This window comes from Schistocerca serialis, chromosome 4 (genome assembly GCF_023864345.2).
Source record: "Schistocerca serialis cubense isolate TAMUIC-IGC-003099 chromosome 4, iqSchSeri2.2, whole genome shotgun sequence".
Taxonomy (NCBI): domain Eukaryota; kingdom Metazoa; phylum Arthropoda; class Insecta; order Orthoptera; family Acrididae; genus Schistocerca; species Schistocerca serialis.
The window spans coordinates 192,612,643-192,634,998 of record NC_064641.1 but is presented as its reverse complement, the minus strand read 5'-3'; positions in this window follow the sequence as shown (position 1 = coordinate 192,634,998).

The window sequence follows — 22,356 nt, the reverse complement described above, 5'->3', positions numbered from 1 at the left end:
AGCTGGTTCTCTGGACATGAGAAACACCTTAGTTGACTTTGTAAATTTTAAGGATGATTTGGAATCTGTTATATCACTGATATCAGTATTCGCTAGAGGAAATATCAGCTTCCTCTATTTTTTTCGAGGTTTCACATAAAGGTGTTCGCAGACGTGATCAGTTTCTAGTTACTCAGTGGTTTACAGCACGCTGAACCTCGCAAATGTTTCAGGTTTCTAGAGAAATAATTTCTGGTCTATATCTTCGAAATTATGCTGCACAAGCGATACCGCTAAGCAAGCGATATTGCTATGTACTTGATATCGAGAAGTTTCGCAAAATGGTATGATATTCTGACAAACAATGCGAAATTTTATATGTTTTTGTGATCCCAGAGTCTAGGAGTATTTTGCAGGTCTGTAGGCTGTGAATTACGACTCCAAGCTCGTCAGAGCATGTGTATTGTATCAGTGTAATAAAAAACTATGTGAAATCCACCCCTAAATAAACTGTTCAAAAATAAATAAAGTACACCCCTTCCTCTCCACTGTAGCCCAATATAGGCTGAATCATTTTACTGCTATTTTTCACCCAGACTGCCATAGGATGAAAGTGCAATCTGGTGGCAGTACTGTGTGCTTGTTCAGCTGGACTCCAGACCTCATGGTGGACACACTGAATGGAGCTACTGCCTCAGTTGCTTAAATAAAGACTGAAAATAAAGACTTATGTCCATCCTATCCCGCCGGCCGCTGTAGCCGTGCGGTTCTAGGCGCTTCAGTCTGGAACCGCGTGACCGCTACGGTCGTAGGTTCGAATCCTGCGTCGGGCATGGATGTGTGTGATGTCCTTAGGTTAGTTAGGTTTAAGTCGTTCTAAGTACTAGGGGACTGACGACCACAGATGTTAACTCCCATAGTGCTCAGAGCCATTTGAACCATTTTTCCCATCCTATCCAGTACAGGCTGAGTCCTTTCCCAGCAATTCCTAGGAAGAGGTGACGGTTGGCTGACTTAGGTTAGCGGAGGTAGGCCAAGTGACCTATTTTCCCGTCATTTTCTTAGGTTAGTGGAGGTAGCTGTGGTGTGTTGCATTGTTCTGCTGGAATTTGAACTTCCTGCCATTTTCTTGTGAACTGGGGTGGGGGAGGGGAGGCGGGAGGGGAGTGCGTTAGGTTAACAGAGGTAGCCCAATTGACCTATTTTCTCGCCAATATTTGAACTTCCCACCATAATGTCGTATCTATCGCCGCCATCTTGGATACGCCCTTTTGAATAAATTTGGCAACAATGGAGAGTGGGGTGACACAAACTGTAATGGGCCCTTCGACGACCCTTTTGAAACTGTAGACCTGATGTCCACTATGCCTGCGCCAGCCTTGCTATGTGCCTATGTCTCGCTTGGACTTCCCCAATCGTATTCCTGCGACCTGTGGTCGACTTGTAGTCCTGCTTGTACGGGCTGTGCCCTCAGCCTGCGGTGCAGAGCGGTTCGCCGAGTGCCATCGCTCGGCGCCGTATCGGCTCTCAGATCGGCCAGCGCCGGTAATTATGGGGTCCGGCCGCGAGGTCCGGCGCACCCATTACCTCTTGTCCCCCACCCGTGTCTCTGCCCCTCTGGTGTCGGAGTCGGTGCAGCGGGCAGTCTGCGGTGGGAGCCGCGCTCGTTAAAAACCCGCCAAAGCCCCGGGCCGCGATTTATGTGCGAATTATGCCGGCTGCGCGGCCCTGTAAGGCGAGCGGGCCTTTTGTGTCCGGCACCGCCGAAACTTGGCCCGTATCTGCGGCTCAGCTATCGCGTGCCTTAAGAAAGCCTGCCGACGTGCATGTCCGCCTCGTTTGCACGCCAAGTGAAAGCGGGGGTCTTTTACTGCAGTATGTGCTGCCTATCTGGAACAAGTAACAAACAGCATAAAATACACTCGAAGGAGAAAAAAAAACCGACGCAGCACGAAGGAATTTTCCAAATGAGATGGAAAGCAGTAGATATGATGTACATGTACAGACAACCAAATGATTACCATTTCAGAAAACGTGAATGATTTATTCAAGAGAAAAATCTTCACAAATCGAGCCAATCAATAACGCGTTGGTACTCCTCTGGCCGTTATGCAAACAATTATTCGGTTTGGTATTGACTGACACAGTTGTTGGGTTTCCTTCTGAGTGATATCCCAAATACTACCCAATTGGCGCTTCGGATCATCAAAATCCCGAGTTGGTTTGAGCGCCCTGCCCATAATGCTCTAGACGTTTTCAATTGGGGAGAGACGCGGTTGCCTTTGCTGGCCGTTATAGTGTTTGACAAGCAGGAAGATAAACAATAGGGACACTCGCCGTGCGCGGGCGGACCGTATCTTGCTGAAATGTAAGCCCAGGATGGCTTGCTGCGAAGAGCAACAAAACGGGGCTGTCAGGATGCCGTGGATAACAACCAACTGGTCCTGCTGTGGAAAGAAACTCCTGGTTGTCAGTGTGGTAATCCACTGCCGTCTGGGGGTCTCCTGACACATTTTCGCTGGTTCAAAATGGTTGAAATGGCTCTGAGCACTATGTGACTTAACTTCTGAGGACATCAGTCCCCTAGAACTTAGAACTACTTAAACCTAACTAACCTAAGGACATCAGACACATCCATGCCTGAGGCAGGATTCTAACCTGCGACCGCAGCAGTCGCGCGGCTCCAGACTGTAGCTCCTAGAACCGCTCGGCCACCCCGGCCGGGTTTTCACTGGTCATTAGAGTTACTTTCGAAACGGATTCATCACTAAAGACAATTCCACTCATTCAGTCATTGAGATTTGAGACTGAAGACTTGTCTAGAGACGCCACAGACAGCAGTGGATATCAACCAGACTGTCGCCCGTCATATGGCCGACAACCGAGAGTGATGGTCTGGGATGCCATTTTGTTTCACAGCAGTGCCATACGTGGCACCCTTACATCACAACGGCACGTCGACGATATTCTACTACCTGGTTTGCTGTGCTTCATGGCAAGCCATGCTTGGCTTACATTTCAGTAAGATATTTCCCGCCCGCCGAAGGCGGGAGTTTCTACCGCTTGACTTCGTGCTTGCCAAGCTCTATCTTGGCCAGCAAGGGCTCTCACCAGTAGAGAACGTTTGTAGCGTTGTGGGCAGAGCCCTCCAACCAGTTCGGGATTTTGACAATCTAGCCCGCCAGTTGGACAGAATTTGGCTTGATAGCCCTCAGGGGGTCACTCAAAAACTCTCTCAGTCAGTGCCAAGCCGAATAGCTAAATGTACACTCCTGGAAATGGAAAAAAGAACACATTGACACCGGTGTGTCAGACCCACCATACTTGCTCCGGTCACTGCGAGAGGGCTGTACAAGCAATGATCACACGCACGGCACAGCGGACACACCAGGAACCGCGGTGTTGCCCGTCGAATGGCGCTAGCTGCGCAGCATTTGTGCACCGCCGCCGTCAGTGTCAGCCAGTTTGCCGTGGCATACGCAGCTCCATCGCAGTCTTTAACACTGGTAGCATGCCGCGACAGCGTGGACGTGAACCGTATGTGCAGTTGACGGACTTTGAGCGAGGGCGTATAGTGGGCATGCGGGAGGCCGGGTGGACGTACCACCGAATTGCTCAACACGTGGGGCGTGAGGTCTCCACAGTACATCGATGTTGTCGCCAGTGGTCGGCGGAAGGTGCACGTGCCCGTCGACCTGGGACCGGACCGCAGCGACGCACGGATGCACGCCAAGACCGTAGGATCCTACGTAGTGCCGTAGGGGACCGCACCGCCACTTCCCAGCAAATTAGGGACACTGTTGCTCCTGGGGTATCGGCGAGGACCATTCGCAACCGTCTCCATGAAGCTGGGCTACGGTCCCGCACACCGTTAGGCCGTCTTCCGCTCACGCCCCAACATCGTGCAGCCCGCCTCCAGTGGTGTCGCGACACGCGTGAATGGAGGGACGAATGGAGAAGTGTCGTCTTCAGCGATGAGAGTCGCTTCTGCCTTGGTGCCAATGATGGTCGTATGCGTGTTTGGCGCCGTGCAGGTGAGCGCCACAATCAGGACTGCATACGACCGAGGCACACAGGGCCAACACCCGGCATCATGGTGTGGGGAGCGATCTCCTACACTGGCCGTACACCACTGGTGATCGTCGAGGGGACACTGAATAGTGCACGGTACACCCAAACCGTCATCGAAACCATCGTTCTACCATTCCTAGACCGGCAAGGGAACTTGCTGTTCCAACAGGACAATGCACGTCCGCATGTATCCCGTGTCACCCAACGTGCTCTAGAAGGTGTAAGTCAACTACCCTGGCCAGCAAGATCTCCGGATCTGTCCCCCATTGAGCATGTTTGGGACTGGATGAAGCGTCGTCTCACGCGGTCTGCACGTCCAGCACGAACGCTGGTCCAACTGAGGCGTCAGGTGGAAATGACATGGCAAGCCGTTCCACAGGACTACATCCAGCATCTCTACGATCGTCTCCATGGGAGAATAGCAGCCTGCATTGCTGCGAAAGGTGGATATACACTGTACTAGTGCCGACATTGTGCATGCTCTGTTGCCTGTGTCTATGTGCCTGTGGTTCTGTCAGTGTGATCATGTGATGTATCTGACCCCAGGAATGTGTCAATAAAGTTTCCCCTTCCTGGGACAATGAATTCACGGTGTTCTTATTTCAATTTCCAGGAGTGTATAAGGGCCAGAGGTGGACAAACGCGTCATTGACCTGCTCAATTTGTGAAGTTCTTTTTCTCGAGTAAATCTTCCAGATTTTCTGAAATCGTAATAATTTTTTTCTCTGTACTTACACATCACATCTACCGATTTTTGTTCCATTCAGATAATTCATTCGTTGCGCCTCGTTTTTTTTTCTGGTTGATTCTGCGTACCTCGCGGACACCTGTTATAAAATGCACGTAACGTTTCCGATGGTTTTGCAGGTGTCTAGAAAGAAACGGCGAAGACTGATTGACGTATTTGGATCAGTAATTGCAGAACATTTATAAGCAAGTGGACATCAACTACTAAAACATACGTGCTTTTCACTTGGTCTTGCAGGGCATCTTGTATACAACTGGTCTGTGACAGAAGGAAGTGAAATCAAGCTGTACCAATTCCGTGTGCCATTTTAACCGTCCAGCTCGGATGTTATTTTCTGCACGTTTCTCATCCCCTTTAATTAACAGGTGCTCGTTTTAAGTCTTTAATTAAGCAGAATGGTCTCGGAATAGATAAACAGAACACACACACGAGAGGCGATTTATGTAACACACTGCAATCCTGTCATTTGAAGAAGATTGCGTGTTGCATCTGAGAAGGTGTTCAGATACAGAAATGATACTGAAAATCAATTACTGCCAAAGGTTCTGTAGCTTAGGGAGTAAATGGGAAGATGCTGCGAAAGTAAAATCTTGGTTAAGATTAACAAACTTTATCTACAAATTCAGAATTTGTTACAACTGCCCAACACAAACACAATTTCAGACAATTACTAGGAAGCATGAGTAAGTTTGCAGAAGTGATTACCATAACGGCCAGGTGTCTAGTTTCATTTTAATATAATAATAGTAATAATGAAAGTAATAATAATAAAATCCTTTTTACTGGCCATATATAATTTTTAAGTCGATGAAATTAATGTTTTTAATTATGCACAGCAACAAATTTTAAAGCAGAGCAGAAACAGTTATTGTTGGAATAACTCTTTGAATAACTGACCACATAAAATTTTAAAAATAAGCAAAAAATAGGAATGATAAACTTAGTCCTTAAAAATAAACAGACACAAGAAGATTTAAAGCTGTGATGCCGTTAACGGTGGAACTGTGACACTCAAAAATCTTTTTATTCAAACAGAGAAAACAGCATATATTGGTATTAATCATAACTATTCCACCGTATTACCGAGCCTTGAGCAAGAACATTTTTGTGAGGAAAGTACTCCAGGCGGCAGTGAGAAAATGAGTGTTCATTAATAGCAGCTTCAGATAATACACAAGCCAGTACTATGGAACTAAACACACCTTAATATCTACATAAAACTTACGAAGCAGAGCAGAAGAAAACAAGGAATATACTTCATGAACAAAAGAAATAAATGAGCGTAACTCGAGTTTAGCAAAAGCAGATAAATGAGAGATAGTTCAGTAAAGAAGCCTGAGTCTGAATCAACAGTGGCTGCCATAAACGGCACGAACCTATTATTAAATGAAATAACTCTGTTACTCAGTAACACTGTTACTCAGTGAACTCATCAACATGTAGATGAAAACTCGATAAGCGAGAGGTAAGAACAGACACGCAGAACTGATTTTCATAATTTAAAGAAGTAATAGTTATAACAAATATCTGACTGCAAGAACTATCACGTTTTAACCTTTAAGATAAATCAGTGTTAGAAAGCGGCACATGTACATTACTTGTCACCTTCAGGCTTATCAATCATCCTTGAAGATCGGAATTTTATACCTTAAACGTTCAGCAGGCATGCACAACTGCATGTTTCGTGTTACCAATTAAAGGCCGCATTTAATTGCACTTTCCTTTATCTAACAGAAATGAGCTTAGTGGTAGTCTGAAATTCACAAACTGTAATTAGATAATTAGATAATACATCAAATAAAATGTAGCTATTGGCAATAAATGTCTCAATGAATCGGAGCAAATGTCGACTCAAAGGAAGGCAGGTCGTGTGACGCAAGCAAACACGTGAATCACACACCACAACACACTTGTTAATCTTGAATAGGACAATGAATAACATGTACTGACGCCTGTAATAAGGCAAGGTGGTTGCTACAGCTACCAATCAAGTCGTTGTCCCTGGATTAGGCACTAGGTAACCAGGTTGGTGAGTTACAATCCGCACTCAAACACTTGAAGTTCATCAAACTGTTCATCATTAATTTCAAGCAGGGACAGTTAGCTATCTCGCTGTCATTCCAGCAGTGAGTGTTCAACTCCTTTCAAATAGTAACTGCCATAACGACACGTATTGACCTAGGTCATGACTGCCGCAGTTCCAATACATTCAGCCTTGATCCAAAATAAACACATCCATCACAGTCATGGACACCAAGCGTCCTGCACTTAAATCAGGCCACACACTCCATTCGGTTCTGAACCACAACTTCCCCTTCATACAGCTAGTGCCTCCGCTATATACACGCACTGAGCAGCACCACTGCCACCTGGTGGGAATGTCTCCACTAGTTGCCAGGAGATCCGTCAGAGAGGTTACCACCAAGTGGATTACATCGACAGCAAAGGAAGTCACCTATGCAGCCTCTACATGGAACAGACTTCTCAGGTCTGGATGCTGAGTGGGGGTATTAAAAGTCACGGGAAACGACTGATGAAGAAAAATGGTTATTCGAGGGCCATTCTCAAAAGAAGACCTGCTATTTGTTTTCATGGAAACCACAAAGATACAGAAAGCACTTTACCTCAGTTATTTAGTAAAAGGGTTCATCTACATGTACAGTCGTGCTCAAAAATATCCGAACGACCTGAACTGCATTTCGCCTGATTCGCATGCAACCGGCATAACGCAGCTGCCTAGCATGTCCTCTACTCGCTCCTTGGTACAGTCGTTTCACTATTGAAAATGGTTCCAACATGTCACGACTAGAAAACACTGCTCTGTATCGCAGTAACTCAGGATATAAAGTAATATCACGATGCTACAAACATCAGGGAACACCATATCAAAGATAAGACCGTCCTTAAGGCTTGTAAGCTCACATTTATTACAATAAATGACATACCTGAAATGTTACCACTCTCATTATTACGTCAGGTAGGTAATGCACGTAGTAAGTTCGTCGTATTCATGATTCCCTCTTCAACGTAACATACAGTACTTATTATTTAACACATAATGACATTAAAAATTTAAGTTATTCACGAGCAGTAAGTTGAGAATATGTATGAACTTCAAATGAGACGACTAACCGTCTCGTTCTGCATATGGATTCAAACCCAGGTCAGGCAGACTAAGGAATGATTTCGTGACTGACGCAAACTAACTGTCATTCCTCATTAGGCATACAGAGATATATACCTCGATTTTCGACAGTATCAGTTAGCAAATATCAACTTTAAATTACATAAAGCAAACATTTTTAACGGACGCGAATTCCTACGCAGCATCTATTGTCCCTGTTAACGAACTACAAGAGATGTTAAATATTACTTCTTTACAAGTAACTTACATGAAAGGCCGTGAGGCAAAGCTTTATGTTGGACAGGGTTCAAATGGTTCAAATGGCTCTGAGCACTATGGGACGTAACATCTATGGACATCAGTCCCCTAGAACTTAGAACTACTTAAACCTAACTAACCAAGGGACATCACACAACACCCAGTGATCACGAGGCAGAGAAAATCCCTGACCCCGCCGGGAATGATGGACAGGGATTCGAACCCAGAACCCAATCAGATTGATATCGAAGCACAACCAACCGTGACATATCGGATTTCCTTGGCAGTAGCTAGATGTTTTAACTGAAATGACGAGACGAAACATTAATTTTTTCCTTTCCAGGACTCCAATCTGGCACCTATCGCTGTTATATTCTAGAGAAAACGAACGTTAAATATGGGTTTGTTGCACCAGCAACGACATGTGAGCATGATTGAACTAGAAATAATATGTCGAATAGTTCAGTGCTCACTGGGAATAGAGCCCCGCACATATCGTTGTTGACTACACTCAAAGAGACGTCAGCTACCGAATTTTTCCCCACCAGCAGCTCGGAATAATATCTTGATCTTAGAGTGATCTTGCAAATAGTTCTGTGTCCCACTGGGAGTCAAAAACGTCAGCTATCGCTAGTGTTGACAACGAATGAAAAAACATTAAAAATCAAAATTATTGACCACCAACAGATAGGTGCTCTCATGCTAGAGCTTGACAATACATAATGAAATCTTCAGTGCCGGGCCAGGATTCGAACCCATTCACGCGTAATATGTGGAGATGTTGAGGAATCTGCAGTTTCGAACAAACAACAAATTGTAGCCGAGGTGTATTGTCACGAAGGGATCAAATTCCGCGTTAACGGCGGTCTGAGTTGCATTCTTAGTTCAGAACCAATTTTATCGACATACAGAAGTTGAGATAAAAGATGGAATAAGTGTCCTGTAACCCTACATAGCGTTTGTTTCGTCACTAGAAATAAATAACTAGTATAAGAAAGGTTACTGGTGATAGAGTTTCTACATGTCGCCACTCCAGACTTTATTGTGGCTCAACTTAACATCTACTTGGCAGAGAAGGAATATCATCTTTAATGTGAATTTCAGACCACACTGCCATTATATCTTCTTCACTTGGTGTAGTCAGAAGAGAATGGAATCTTTCTCTCCCTTTCTAAAAATCATTGACAGAAGTGGGAACCGAACCCAGACCATAGGTATAAGAAATTACCATCAGTCCAACAGGCTGTGACTCATTTTTCTATCGTAACGCCGTTACGCCACACTGGATGAGAATTCTGACACACATGTTCCCTGTAGTAAATTGCAGCATGTTCAATAAATTCATTTACTTGGTTGACCGAATCACCATGATCTAGCTGCCTCGGCTACCCAGTGCATACAGTCGACTCTATTTTCTAATCACCGAAATAAAATCACGTAACTGCCACCTACACAGAACTGCCAACAGTGTAGGATGCAGATATTTAAATAGAAAGTGTTCCTTTCCACTTGAGCTATTCTATTGCACTATCTGTTTGTAAAAACGTCATGCAGCGCAACAGAAAAGCTGTAACTGTTTCTCTTAGAAGTCTAGACCCAGCAATTTGCATTATTTCACAGCGCTGTGGTATGCAGAAGTTCTGGAGGAATTGTTCTTCAGCTCTCGAGCTGTTGTAGCTATGTGTCAGCTAGTAGTTGTGTCAGCGAGTAGCGTAATGGTAAGTGTCGTACACCATAGATAAGATGTCACGAGTTCGAATACATTTACTGCTAAATTTTCGCCGGCAGGGTAGCTCAGCGTGTTCGGTCAGAGGGTTTAGCTATCCTCTGTAATAAAAAAAAAAACTAAATCAACGGATCAACGAACAACCAGAACAAGTGTCATAGGACGTCCACCACGAACAAAGTCAATGAACAACATAGAGCGTTCTCATTTTCCACGCCCGGGTTCCCGGGTTCGATTCCCGGCGGGGTCAGTGATTTCATCTGCCTCGTGATGACTGGGCGTTGTATGATGTCCTTAGGTTAGTTAGGTTTAAGTAGTTCTAAGTTCTAGGGGACTGATGACCATAGATGTTAAGTCCCATAGAGCTCAAAGCCATTTTGAACAATATAGAACAAAATGAGAATAACAAAGAAATAGTTGCATAATGCTAAGTGTCGTCACGAGTTCGAATACATTTACTGCTAAATTTTTTTAAAACGCAATGCTGCTGTCTGCTGAAGTTACCAATCTAATGGAACTTTGAACATAATTCCCTTCACTTCTCAACCCAAAATAGTCGCATGTGGAAAAAGGGCTAACTTCTGTGACATTTTGTTCTCTTCAGGTTTAATAGACAGCCAGGCAGCAGATGCATCTCGAAGCTTTTGTATTATGTATGGGGAGAGTGCATCGTGCCCAAATACGTCAGAAAAATATTTTCTACATTAGCTGTCGTGTGGTAGTGGCATTTTATTCTTCTTCAAACATAGTTTGACAGCTTTCACTCCGAACAAGTTTCCTACATGCATGTAATCGATAAACTGCACGTGCATCGTCAGACTGTTATAGATAACATCAGAGAATTCACATATATCGTTGATGATTAATTTCGCTCTCATGTTTACTATTGTTTCAACAACACTAAAGGAAACCTTACGAAAATCGTGTACTGTGTTATAAGAAATGAAATAAAACTACCCACGATAACCTTACAACGAAAGTCTGTTTTAATAAAACTGAGTATCTGTACACGAATTAGTAAAATACTACTCCCTTACATTTCGATTGGGTCAGTGTTTAATTGGTATGCTGTGTCATACTCAAGAGGTATGCAAATGTGGCATTTCATAAATATAGTTATGTATTTCTAGAAACCCAAAATTCGCTTGTCAGCAGCGGAAAGAGGCGTTACCTGTTGTGCAGCATTGTAAGTTTTCCACCATTGCACTATGAGCCGAAAGTATTTTCTTGCAATTTCCTTGTTGATGTTTGATCTGACTGCTTATAGCTCTTTCACAGAAGGGGTAGAAACGCTGGACGTCAGTGAGAGAGGAACTGCGACCCACAACAGACGCTTTTTCACAGGTCAGCACGTTAACACAGAGCAGGCGAAGAGGGATGTGTCTTAGCTTCCTCTTACGAGGCCAATAGTGACTAGAACTCATAAACCGCTACTTAAAGGACGAGATTAGTTGCGATTTACACCTGCAACGGCTTTCCTGGGCTGAAAACCGTAAGTTTACAATCTTTTGTTACACCTCAAGCGATAATGACTGAGATTATTCAATGGAACTGACAGGTAAAATCAAGTGAACTTTGAGGCTTTATTCCGTGCACACAAGGAAGTAGCTCGTCGATCACAGAGTTGCCAAACATACGTTGCCTTGTTGCCAAATCTCAGTTACAGTACCAGCAGGAAGAAGACGAACCGATGTGATCCTACAACGGGCTGGGAAGTGGTCATAGCTGGTGTCTCCAAGTCGCAGCTCCTACGGCTTTGAATACGTAATGCGTGTGATTCGCATTTCTGTAAGTAGGTTTAGGGACTGGAGCGTAGTTACTAAAAATACTCAGAATTGACTGCAAATTAAGCATCATAAATCAGTAACTCTCATAGTTGTTTTTATATTACTTTCGTAAGTGTACTCAAAACTAAGACACTCATTCACAGGCGTTTTCGTGCCTCACCGATAGACGAGCACAAGAAACAAATAAAAATAAAAATATAATGTGTGTGTGTGTGTTTGTGTGTGTGTGTGCGTGTGTGTGTGGTAGAGAGAGAGAGAGAGAGAGAGAGAGCGAGAGAGAGAGAGAGGGAGAGAGAGAGAAAAATAAAAAAGGATGAGAGAGACAGAGTGTGTACAAAATTGTTGCAAAGAAATTGACTCATGGTATGTAAAGAAATCTTTCATTTAAAATGTCACGTTCCACATCATTGTGAAATGTCGTATTCATGATCACTCTGAGTTAGAAGTTAGAGTCAGCGACTAAGTGTAAGGTCAATGAGTTGGATGCGGGTTTTGCAACTGTGAAATACTTTCCTACATTATAGAAGCGAATATTAAATTTGAACTAATACTGCGAAAATTTTGTACTTGGATATCTTAGAATAGAAATCTTTCTGTTTATTTCAAAGAAAAACAATTGATTTTCTAAAACATTGTCTGTCATACACAACTTGAAACAAGTCATGTCGACGAAATCGTATGGAAGAACTGACAGCGACGTATATCGGAAGGCAGTAAGATCTCCTGCCTTTTGGTTTGGCAGTACTCGATAGCCGTTTCTAGGAGCAAATAAATGGATAATGGCAGCGCGTTTTTGTTATCAAGTAACGTCTTCATCAATTACTTTCGTTTTAATGTAATCTACGAGAAACTGCTGATGTTTGATATTAACGTGAAAAGGATTCCGAAGACAGGGAAAGAACCTGTTCTTGGGAAACTACTTCTATATTGACCAAAAGGCATTAAATGATTCTCAAGCACATGTGTTCCAGCAGCGGTATGAATAAAATGATAGTAATAATGACGGTAATAATCGAATTATCCGGTAACTTTACACTTCACAGCGGATTTTCTCCAACTAAAAAATTTGCTCAATTTGTGAAAATTCAAAATGGCTTTACTTCGAGCTTATGATGCCTAGAATAGTCTTTAAATCCTGCTGACATGAGAATAGCATAATCTCCGCGTTAGAAGCTTGCTTCTACTTAACCATTTAATAGACTCGCATTTTTTCCACCGTGACTAATTTTGTAAGCTAAGCACACCATCTGTTTCAGCACACTCTTGAGGGTGGGAAATGTGGCCACAATGGTCTGGTGGAACGAATTGCCACAGGTGCTCTGCGTGGGTTCAGGAATTTACTTTTGAGAGGCAGAAACAGATTTATTTTACCTCTGGTAACATCAAGAGAAAGACGTTATAATCCATAATCCGAATTAAACATCACGTTCCTTCATTACCAACTGGGCAGAGCCGGTTTACGTTGGGAAATGACATAGCGGAAGTCATGGCGAACAGAAATACAGTCGCCAGTAAACTTACTTACATTAGAAAATTTTATTTTATTTGATGAACCGATAGCCATTTAAAGGAACAGGTCTCTTATTTTACTTGTACTTGATTGAACAAGAGACGTTGAAAAATTTGGTGCTGGACTGTGATTCGAATTCGTATCTCCTCTTTCGAGGATCCGAATCTCTCAGAACAGTATAGTTTAATCATTTCGTTCCTTGTCCCAAGACTCCAGTCTTCTCTAGGTCTCCTCCAAAGAATCCAGTACAAAAATATTCATAATTTAATTTCAAGCCCTATCAAGTGCACACCCACCTGCTAGTGAAAATTAACGTGCATTTTTAATGTCTGTTGATGTGTTGCCAACAACTGCAATAGGTGTTGTTATTTCTGGTCAACCAAGCACACATCTTACTGTTGGTGAGTAAGCAACTGATACTTAAGTTACAGTCGTGGACGCATGGTAGGTGTGCAGTTCGACTGTCGCTTAGGCACAAAAGTTTATATCCTTATTTTCGATTGAAACACCTAGCATCTCGTAAGAAAAATCGATACGTAACATTTGATTTTTCTTAGTTAAATATCCGATTATGTGTTGGGTTCGTATCTCCGTCACAGAACTTCACATCATGCACTTCATCTTTAATTGTATGCACACTTTGTTACTTTGTAATGGAGGTATATCAGACACCTTTCATTGTTAGCTAACAGGGACGAAAGGGTCTTGATAGGAGCCTCGGTTTATTACATAAATTGTAGTCTTTTATTTTCAAGTTTAGATTTGGTTACTGGTATTGGCAAAAAATTTCGGTAATTCATGACTCTTCATGGCTAGTCATCAATATGATGTGATTAGATTCGATTAGATTACTTCTTGTTCCATAGATAATGAATACGACATTGTGTAATGATGTGAAACATGTCATTTTCAATGAAAGATTTCTTTACATACCATGAGTCAATTTCTTTACAACAATTTTGTACACACTCTGTCTCTCTCATTCTTTTTTATTTCTCTCTGTCTCTCTATCTCTGTCTCTCTGCCCCCCCACACACACACACACACACATACACACACACATTATTTTTTTTTTTTATTTGTTTCTTGTGCTCGACTATCGGCGAGACATGAAAACGCCTCTGAATGAGTTTCTTAGTTTTGAGTACACTTACGAAAGAAATATAAAAATAACTATGAGAGTTACTGATTTATGATGCTTAATTTTCAGTCAATTCTGAGTATTTTTAGTAACTACGCTCCAGTCCCTAAACCTACTTACAGAAATGCGAATCACACGCATTACGTATTCAAGGCTGTAGGAGCTGCGACTTGGAGACACCAGCTATGGCCACTTCCCAGCCCGTTGTAGGATCACATCGGTTCGTCTTCTTCCTGCTGGTACTGCAACTGAGATTTGGCAACAAGGCAACGTATGTTTGGCAACTCTGTGATCGACGAGCTACTTCCTTGTGTGCGCGGAATAAAGCCTCAAAGTTCACTTGATTTTACCTGTCATTTCCATTGAATAATCTCAGTTATTATCGCTTGAGGTGTAACAAAAGATTGTAAACTTACGGTTTTCAGCCCAGGAAAGCCGTTGCAGGTGTAAATCGCAGCTAATCTCGTCCTTTAAATAGCGGTTTATGAGTTCTAGTCACTATTGGCCTCGTAAGAGGAAGCTAAGACACATCCCTCTTCACCAGCTCTGTGTTAACGTGCTGACCTGTGAAAAAGCGTCTGTTGTGGGTCGCAGTTCCTCTCTCACTGACGTCCAGCGTTTCTACCCCTTCTGTGAAAGAGCTATAAGCAGTCAGATCAAACATCAACAAGGAAATTGCAAGAAAATACTTTCGGCTCATAGTGCAATGGTGGAAAACTTACAATGCTGCACAACAGGTAACGCCTCTGTCCGCTGCTGACAAGCGAATTTTGGGGGATCTAGAAATACATAACTATATTTATGAAATGCCACATTTGCATACCTCTTGAGTATGACACAGCATACCAATTAAACACTGACCCAATGGAATTGTAAGGGAGAAGTATTTTACTAATTCGTGTACAGATACTCAGTTTTATTAAAACAGACTTTAGTCGTAAGGTTATCGTGGGTAGTTTTACTTCATTTCTTATAATACATTGCACGATTTTAATAAGGTTTCTATTAGTGTTGTTGAAACAATAGTAAACATAAGAGCGAAATTAATCATCAACGATATATGTGAATTCTCTGATGTTATCTATAACAGTCTGACGATGCACGTGCAGTTTATCGATTACATGCATGTAGAAAACTTGTTCTGAGTTAAAGTTGTCAAACTATGTTTGAAGAAGTGTAAAATGCCACTACCACACGACAGCTAATGTAGAAAATACTTTTCTGACGTATTTGGCCACGATGCACTCTCCCCATACATAATACAAAAGCTTCGAGATGCGTCTGCTGCCTGGCTGTCTATTAAACCTGAAAAGAACAAAATGTCACAGAAGTTAGCCCTTTTTCCACATGCGACTATTTTGGGTTGAGAAGTGAAGGGAATTATGTTCAAAGTTCCATTGGATTGGTAACTTCAGCAGACAGCAGCATTGCAATTTAAAAAAATTTAGCAGTAAATGTATTCGAACTCGGGACATCTTATCATCGGTGCACGACACTTACGCTACTAGCTGACACAACTACTAGCTGACACATAGCTAAAACAGCTCGAGAGCTGAACCACAGTTCCTCCAGAACTTCTGCTTACTACAGCGCTGCGAGATAATGCAAATTGCTGGGTCTAGACTTCTGAGAGAAACAGTTACAGCTGTTCTGTTGCGCTGCATGACGTTTTTACAAACAGATAGTGCAATAGAATAGCTCAAGTGGAAAGGAACATTTCCACTTTAAATTTCTGCATCCTACACTGTTGGCAGTTCTGTGTGATTTTATTTCGTGATTTTATTTCGGTGTTAGAAAATAGAGTCGAATGTATGCACTGGGTAGCCGAGGCAGCTAGTTCATGGTGATTCGGTCAACCAAGTAAATGAATTTACTGAACATGCTGCACTTTACTACAGGGAGCATGTGTGTCAGAATTCTCATCCAGTGTGGCGCAACGGCGTTACGATAGAAAAATGAGTCACAGAAAGAGGGTTTGGTGGTCTGTTGGACTGATGGTAATTTCTTATACCTATGGTCTAGGTTCGATTCCCACTTCTGTCAATGATTTTTAGAAAGGGAGAGAAAGATTCCATTCTCTTCTGACTACACCAAGTGAAGAAGATATAATGGCAGTGTGGTCTGAAATTCACATTAAAGATGATATTCCTTCTCTGCCAAGTAGACGTTAGGTTGAACCACAATAATGTCTGGAGTGGCGACATGTAGAAACTCTATCACCAGTAACCTTTCTTATACTAGTTATTTATTTCTAGTGACGAAATAAACGCAATGGAGGGTCACAGGTCTCTTATTCCATCTTTTATCTGAACTTCTGTATATTGATAAAATTGGTTCTGAACTGAGAATGCAACTCAGACCGCCGTTAACGCGGAATTTGATCCCTTCGTGACAATACAGCTCGGCTACAATTTGTTGTCTGTTCAAAACTGCAGATTCCTCAACATCTCCACATATTACGCGTGAATGGGTTCGAATCCTAGCCAGGCACTAAAGCTTTCATTATGTATTGTCAAGCTCTAGCATGAGAACACCTATCTGCTGGTGGATAATAATTTTGACTTTTAACTTTTTTTCGTTCGTTGTCAACACTTACGATATCTGACGTTTTTGACTCCTAGTGGGACACAGAACTATTTGCGAGATCACTGTAAGTTCAAGATATTATTCCGAGCTGCTGGTGGGGAAAAATTCGGTAGCTGACGTCTCTTTGAGTGTAGTCAACAACGATATGTGCGGGGCTCTATTCCCAGTGAGCACTGAACTCTTCCACATAATATTCCTAGTTCAAACATGCTCACATGTCGCTGCTGGTGCAACAAACCCATATTTAACGTTCGTTTTCTCTAGAACATAACAGCGATAGGTGCTGGGTTGGAGTCCTGGAAAGGAAAAAATTAATGTTTCGTCTCGTTATTTCAGCTAAAACATCTAGCTACTGCCAAGGAAATCCGATATGTCACAGTTGATTGTGTTTCGATATCAATCCGATTAGGTTCTGCGTTCGAATCCCTGTCCAACACAAAGCTACCTCACGGCCTTTCATGTAAGTTACTTGTGAAGAAGCAATATTTAACATCTCTCGTAGATCGTTAACAGGGACAATAGATGCTGTGGAGGAATTCGCGTCCGTTAAAAATGTTTGCGTTATGTAATTTAAAGTTGATATTTGCTAACTGATACTGTCTAAAATCGGAGTATATCACTCTCTGTATGCCTAATCAGGAATGACTGATAGTTTGCGTCAGTCTCGAAATCTTTGCTTAGTTTGCCTGATCTGGGTTTCAATGGTTCAAATGGCTCTGAGCACTATGGGACTCAACTGCTGAGGTCATTAGTCCCCTAGAACTTAGAACTAGTTAAACCTAACTAACCTAAGGACATCACAAACATCCATGCCCGAGGCAGGATTCGAACCGGCGACCGTAGCGGTCTTGCGGTTCTAGACTGCAGCGCCTTTAACCGCACGGCCACTTCGGCCGGCGACCTGGGTTTGAATCCATATGCAGAACGAGACGGTTAGTCGAGTCACTTGAAGTTCATACATATTCTCAACTAGCTGCTCGTGGATAATTTAAATTTTAATGTCGTTTTGTGTTAAATAATAAGAACTGTATGTTACTTTGAAGAGTAAATAATGAATACGACGAACTTACTACGTGCATTACCTACCTGACGTAATAATGAGAGTGGTAACATTTCAGGTATGTCATTTATTGTAATAAATGTGAGCTTACAAGCCTTAAGGACAGTCTTATGTGTGATAAGGTGTTCCCTGATATTTGTAGCATCGTGATATTACTTTACATCTTGTGTATCTGCGATACAGAGCAGTATTTTATAGTGGTGACTTGCTGGAACCATTTTCAAAAGTCAAACGACTGTACCAAGGAGCGATTAGAGGACCTGCTAGACAGCAGCGTTATGCCGGTTGCATGAGAATCAGGCGAAATGCAATTCAGGTCTTTCGGATACTTTTGAGTATGACTGTACCATTTTTCCACATGCATACAGCTGCATTTCGGGTAAAGGCAGCCACATCATTACCCATCATTTGGGGTAATGGTAGTCACTGGTCAACTTATCATCATTTTCCGCTCAGTATTATCCAGGGTAATGGTGATCACCATATCAGCTAATCATTATTGCCCCATAGTATCCACCACGTGTTGACAATGAGCAGAACGATTTGCTACAATTTTATATGAGAATGGTAATCTATGTGGCAATTTGTTACAATTAAGCTACAACCGGTAGCAACTTGCCACAACATTCCTGAACATGATTATTTCCGCGGTAGTTTGTTGCAATTTTACTGTAAAACAGCGATGTAAACAGTAATTTCTAACAATTTTGCCATAAAATTATGATGTTGGCGTATTTGTCACAATTTTGTTGTCAGGTGACGATGAATAGGCGGTGAAATAGCACTCTCCACTGTGCAATAGCAGAAGATGACGTGTTTGTACTGAAACATAAGATTAATCCTTTGGAAAGCAGCTAGAAAGCTTAGTAACCCTCATTTTTAACATACAAAAGTATATCAGAACTGTTCAGAATGTTACTTCATCGAAGCGAAATGTAGCCACCGCTGTGTGACACCATAAGTTAGTACTATCAGTAGAAGATGGCAAACATTTAGCATGCAAAATAAAGTTAAACTCCTAGCAAGGAGGTCACTGTAATGTTTGACGATTTTCATGTATGCTTTAGCCACATGAAGACTGGTTGTTGACAGATTTGGATGTTGGAATAAATTGGTTACTCTGGTACAAAGGTCGAACTATTCTCGTCGTTAAGTCCACTTTAAGCTATACGTTAAATCAACGGTAATGTCCTTGTATGTTTTTAATCTTAGAAAACATTAGATATTTTGATTTCTTCAATGCATGGTACAAGAGGTCGTCTACTATTCTGTCGGTTATATCAGTAGTAAGATGCATGTATTTTAATAAGCAACACAGACCCTTTAGATGTAGAAATATTTAATTTGAGGTTTCATTCTGCTTTATAAAGTGTAGTATCGATATTATATTTAAGTCATTGATAAGTACTCCTAAATCTCCTAGTTTTATCAGTAGTGCTGTTATGTGAACCATGTGTATTGTTCTTTTTTTTTTACTGTTACTGAGAAATAAAATATGACAGTATTGCATAACTGATCTCTTACACATGTTGATAAAGCATTTTATTTTGTTACAAAGATCGTATTTTCGATATATTGAACATTCCTCTCTGTGTGTAGGACCTTATCCATCATTCAATGCAAGTTGTATTCTGAGCCCGTAGCGAGTGTGGGCATGGAGAATGGAGCTTGCTGGTGGTTTCACTGGACGTAAGTAATTATTTATCGATAAACTCATGATCATCATACTGTAGTTCACGGTAAGAGAAATTTCACAATCTTTGATCATAACAGTTTAATAGCTGTCTTCATTTAATCACATTTACCAACATGAAAAACAAATCTTTTAACTTGTGAATCACTAAATACATTTACAAGTGGCTTCTCAATTTCCTTTAAAGCCACTCTTCGACATATAACTCCAAAAACATTAAATAACAAATACATATCTTCTTCATGTAGCATAACGTAACTAGCACACTACATTATACAATAGTTAAATTCTTAGGAAATTTACCTCTATTGTTCTCACTTATATACCACCATCTCTGCAATACGAGCGTAGTAAATATTTTAAAACAATCAAATGGTGCAACCATCAGAAATTAACTTTCAATGAAACACCACTTAAAAGACATGCACCTGTAATACGTAATAAATATGGAAAGCCAAACTTAATACTAATTTTACACGGGGGACGAGTGAAAAAGAATCTTGGCATCCAAAACAAGCCTCTCAGTTACATTAAAGAGGAGTACAGAAATATACACTGTTTAACAAAACATGACCAGTTACTGGGAGACAAACTAGCCCAGTCGATGACAAAAACATGACAGAAGAATTACAACTAAGAAGGGCAACGTCATGAGCAGCCACAATGACAGCTGTATCTGCCAAACGACGTCACTCAAACACAGATGAACCACACTTTACCTGTCCGCCGCACTGCAGTACCATCCCACAGCAGTATAGAGGAAAACAGACTGAATAGCATCTAATATAACAGAAGATCACTGTGAAGTACGGTAAACAGACAACAACTTCAGTTCTGGCAATCATAGGCGTGGCGGCTATTTATCTTCTTGGAAGCACAGCATAATCCATTCACTTTTGCATCTGTCCTTTCCGGAACATGACAAGCATAACATTTACCAGCGCACCCCACTCCGTAAACGCCAGCGACAAATGGAAAGAGACAGCCCGCACTCGTTGCCTGAAGCTCTGTGCTGCCACGTCGCTCCTCTATGACTGCAGTACAATGACTGGCAGCTCGCCGACGCACTCCGGTAGACAGTTTTTTCACTTCCTCTTCCACAGTCAGACTTGCCCGAGACTCTGTAACAGCTAAGGGTGCTTCGACTTTCGTCTCGGATATAGACAATACCAGCCACATGTTCCTGGAACGGCTCAATTCGGAGCATTATTAAGTTTTATTTTCTCTCGGTATTAATAATAAAAGGCCAACGGCCTTGCCGCAGTGTTAACACCGGTTCTCGTCAGATCACCGAAGTTAGCGCTGTCGGGCTGAGCTAGCACTTGGATGGGTGACCATCCGGTCTGCCGAGCGCTGTTGGCAAGCGGGGTGCACTCAGCCCTTGTGAGGCAATCTGAGGATCTACTTGATAGAGAAGTAGCGGCTCCGGTCTCGGAAACTGACATACGCCCAGGAGAGTGGTGTGCTGACCACATGCCCCTCCATATCCGCATCCAGTGACGCCTGTGGGCTGAGGATGACATGGCGGCAGGTCGCTACCATTGGGCCTTCCAAGGCCTGTTCGGGTGGAGTTTAGTTTAGTTTACTTATTAATGATAAAAAAAACCTGAGTGAAGTATTCAACGATGAACATGAAGGGGTGTCATGTGACATCCGTCCAGACCGAATGCCGAGAACAGTGACGGAAAGAAGGGGATCAGCGTCTTAGGCTATTAGTCAAAACGTAATATGTCTTGGGTTCGAACCAAGCAACTACTTGCGTTTTTAGTAAAAATCATCTACAATGGCGGCTGAAGACTTCCGGCATAATAAGTCATCTTCACTCTGCCAATAACTTTCTCAAAGAGGACGGAAGACTGTTATGAGGTTATTGGCACTCTCTTGCCCTTGGGGTAGGAAACTGTCCACATAGCTGGGAAAACCAACAGCGATCAAGCGCGCATGAGGATGCAGAAGGCAACAGAAACCATTGCATTTAAGGCACATAAATCCACAGAGTATGTGATCTGAAATTGAAAAAGTCTCATGATGATCTCTCCATTGGCAAGAAATTCTGTATTAGTCCCCCATTTGAATCTCCAGGAAGGGACTGCCAAGGAGGAGATGATCATGAGAAAAGATGGAGTTACAAACGAAGAGATAAATTCTACAAGAAGGAATATGGAATGTCAAAAGTTTGAAAGAAGTAGGAAAGCCAGAAAATCTGCAAAGATAAATACAAAGGCTCTGTCTAGGTATAATGGGTGTTAGCAAAGTGAAATGGAAACCAAATAAGGAGTTTACCTCCCCCCATAAACCATGGACCTTGCCGTTGGTGGGGAGGCTTGCGTGCCTCAGCGATACAGATAGCCGTACCGTAGGTGCAACCACAACGAAGGGGTATCTGTTGAGAGGCCAGACAAACGTGTGGTTTCTGAAGAGGGGCAGCAGCCTTTTCAGTAGTTGCAGGGGCAACAGTCTGGATGGTTGACTGACCTGGCCTTGTAACACTAACCAAAATGGCCTTGCTGAGCTGGTACTGCGAACGGCTGAAAGCAAGGGAAAACTACAACCGTAATTTTTCCCGAGGGCATGCAGCTTTACTGTATGATTAAATGATGATGGCGTCCTCTTGGGTAAAATATTCCGGAGGTAAAATAGTCCCCCATTCGGATCTCCGGAAGGGGACTACTC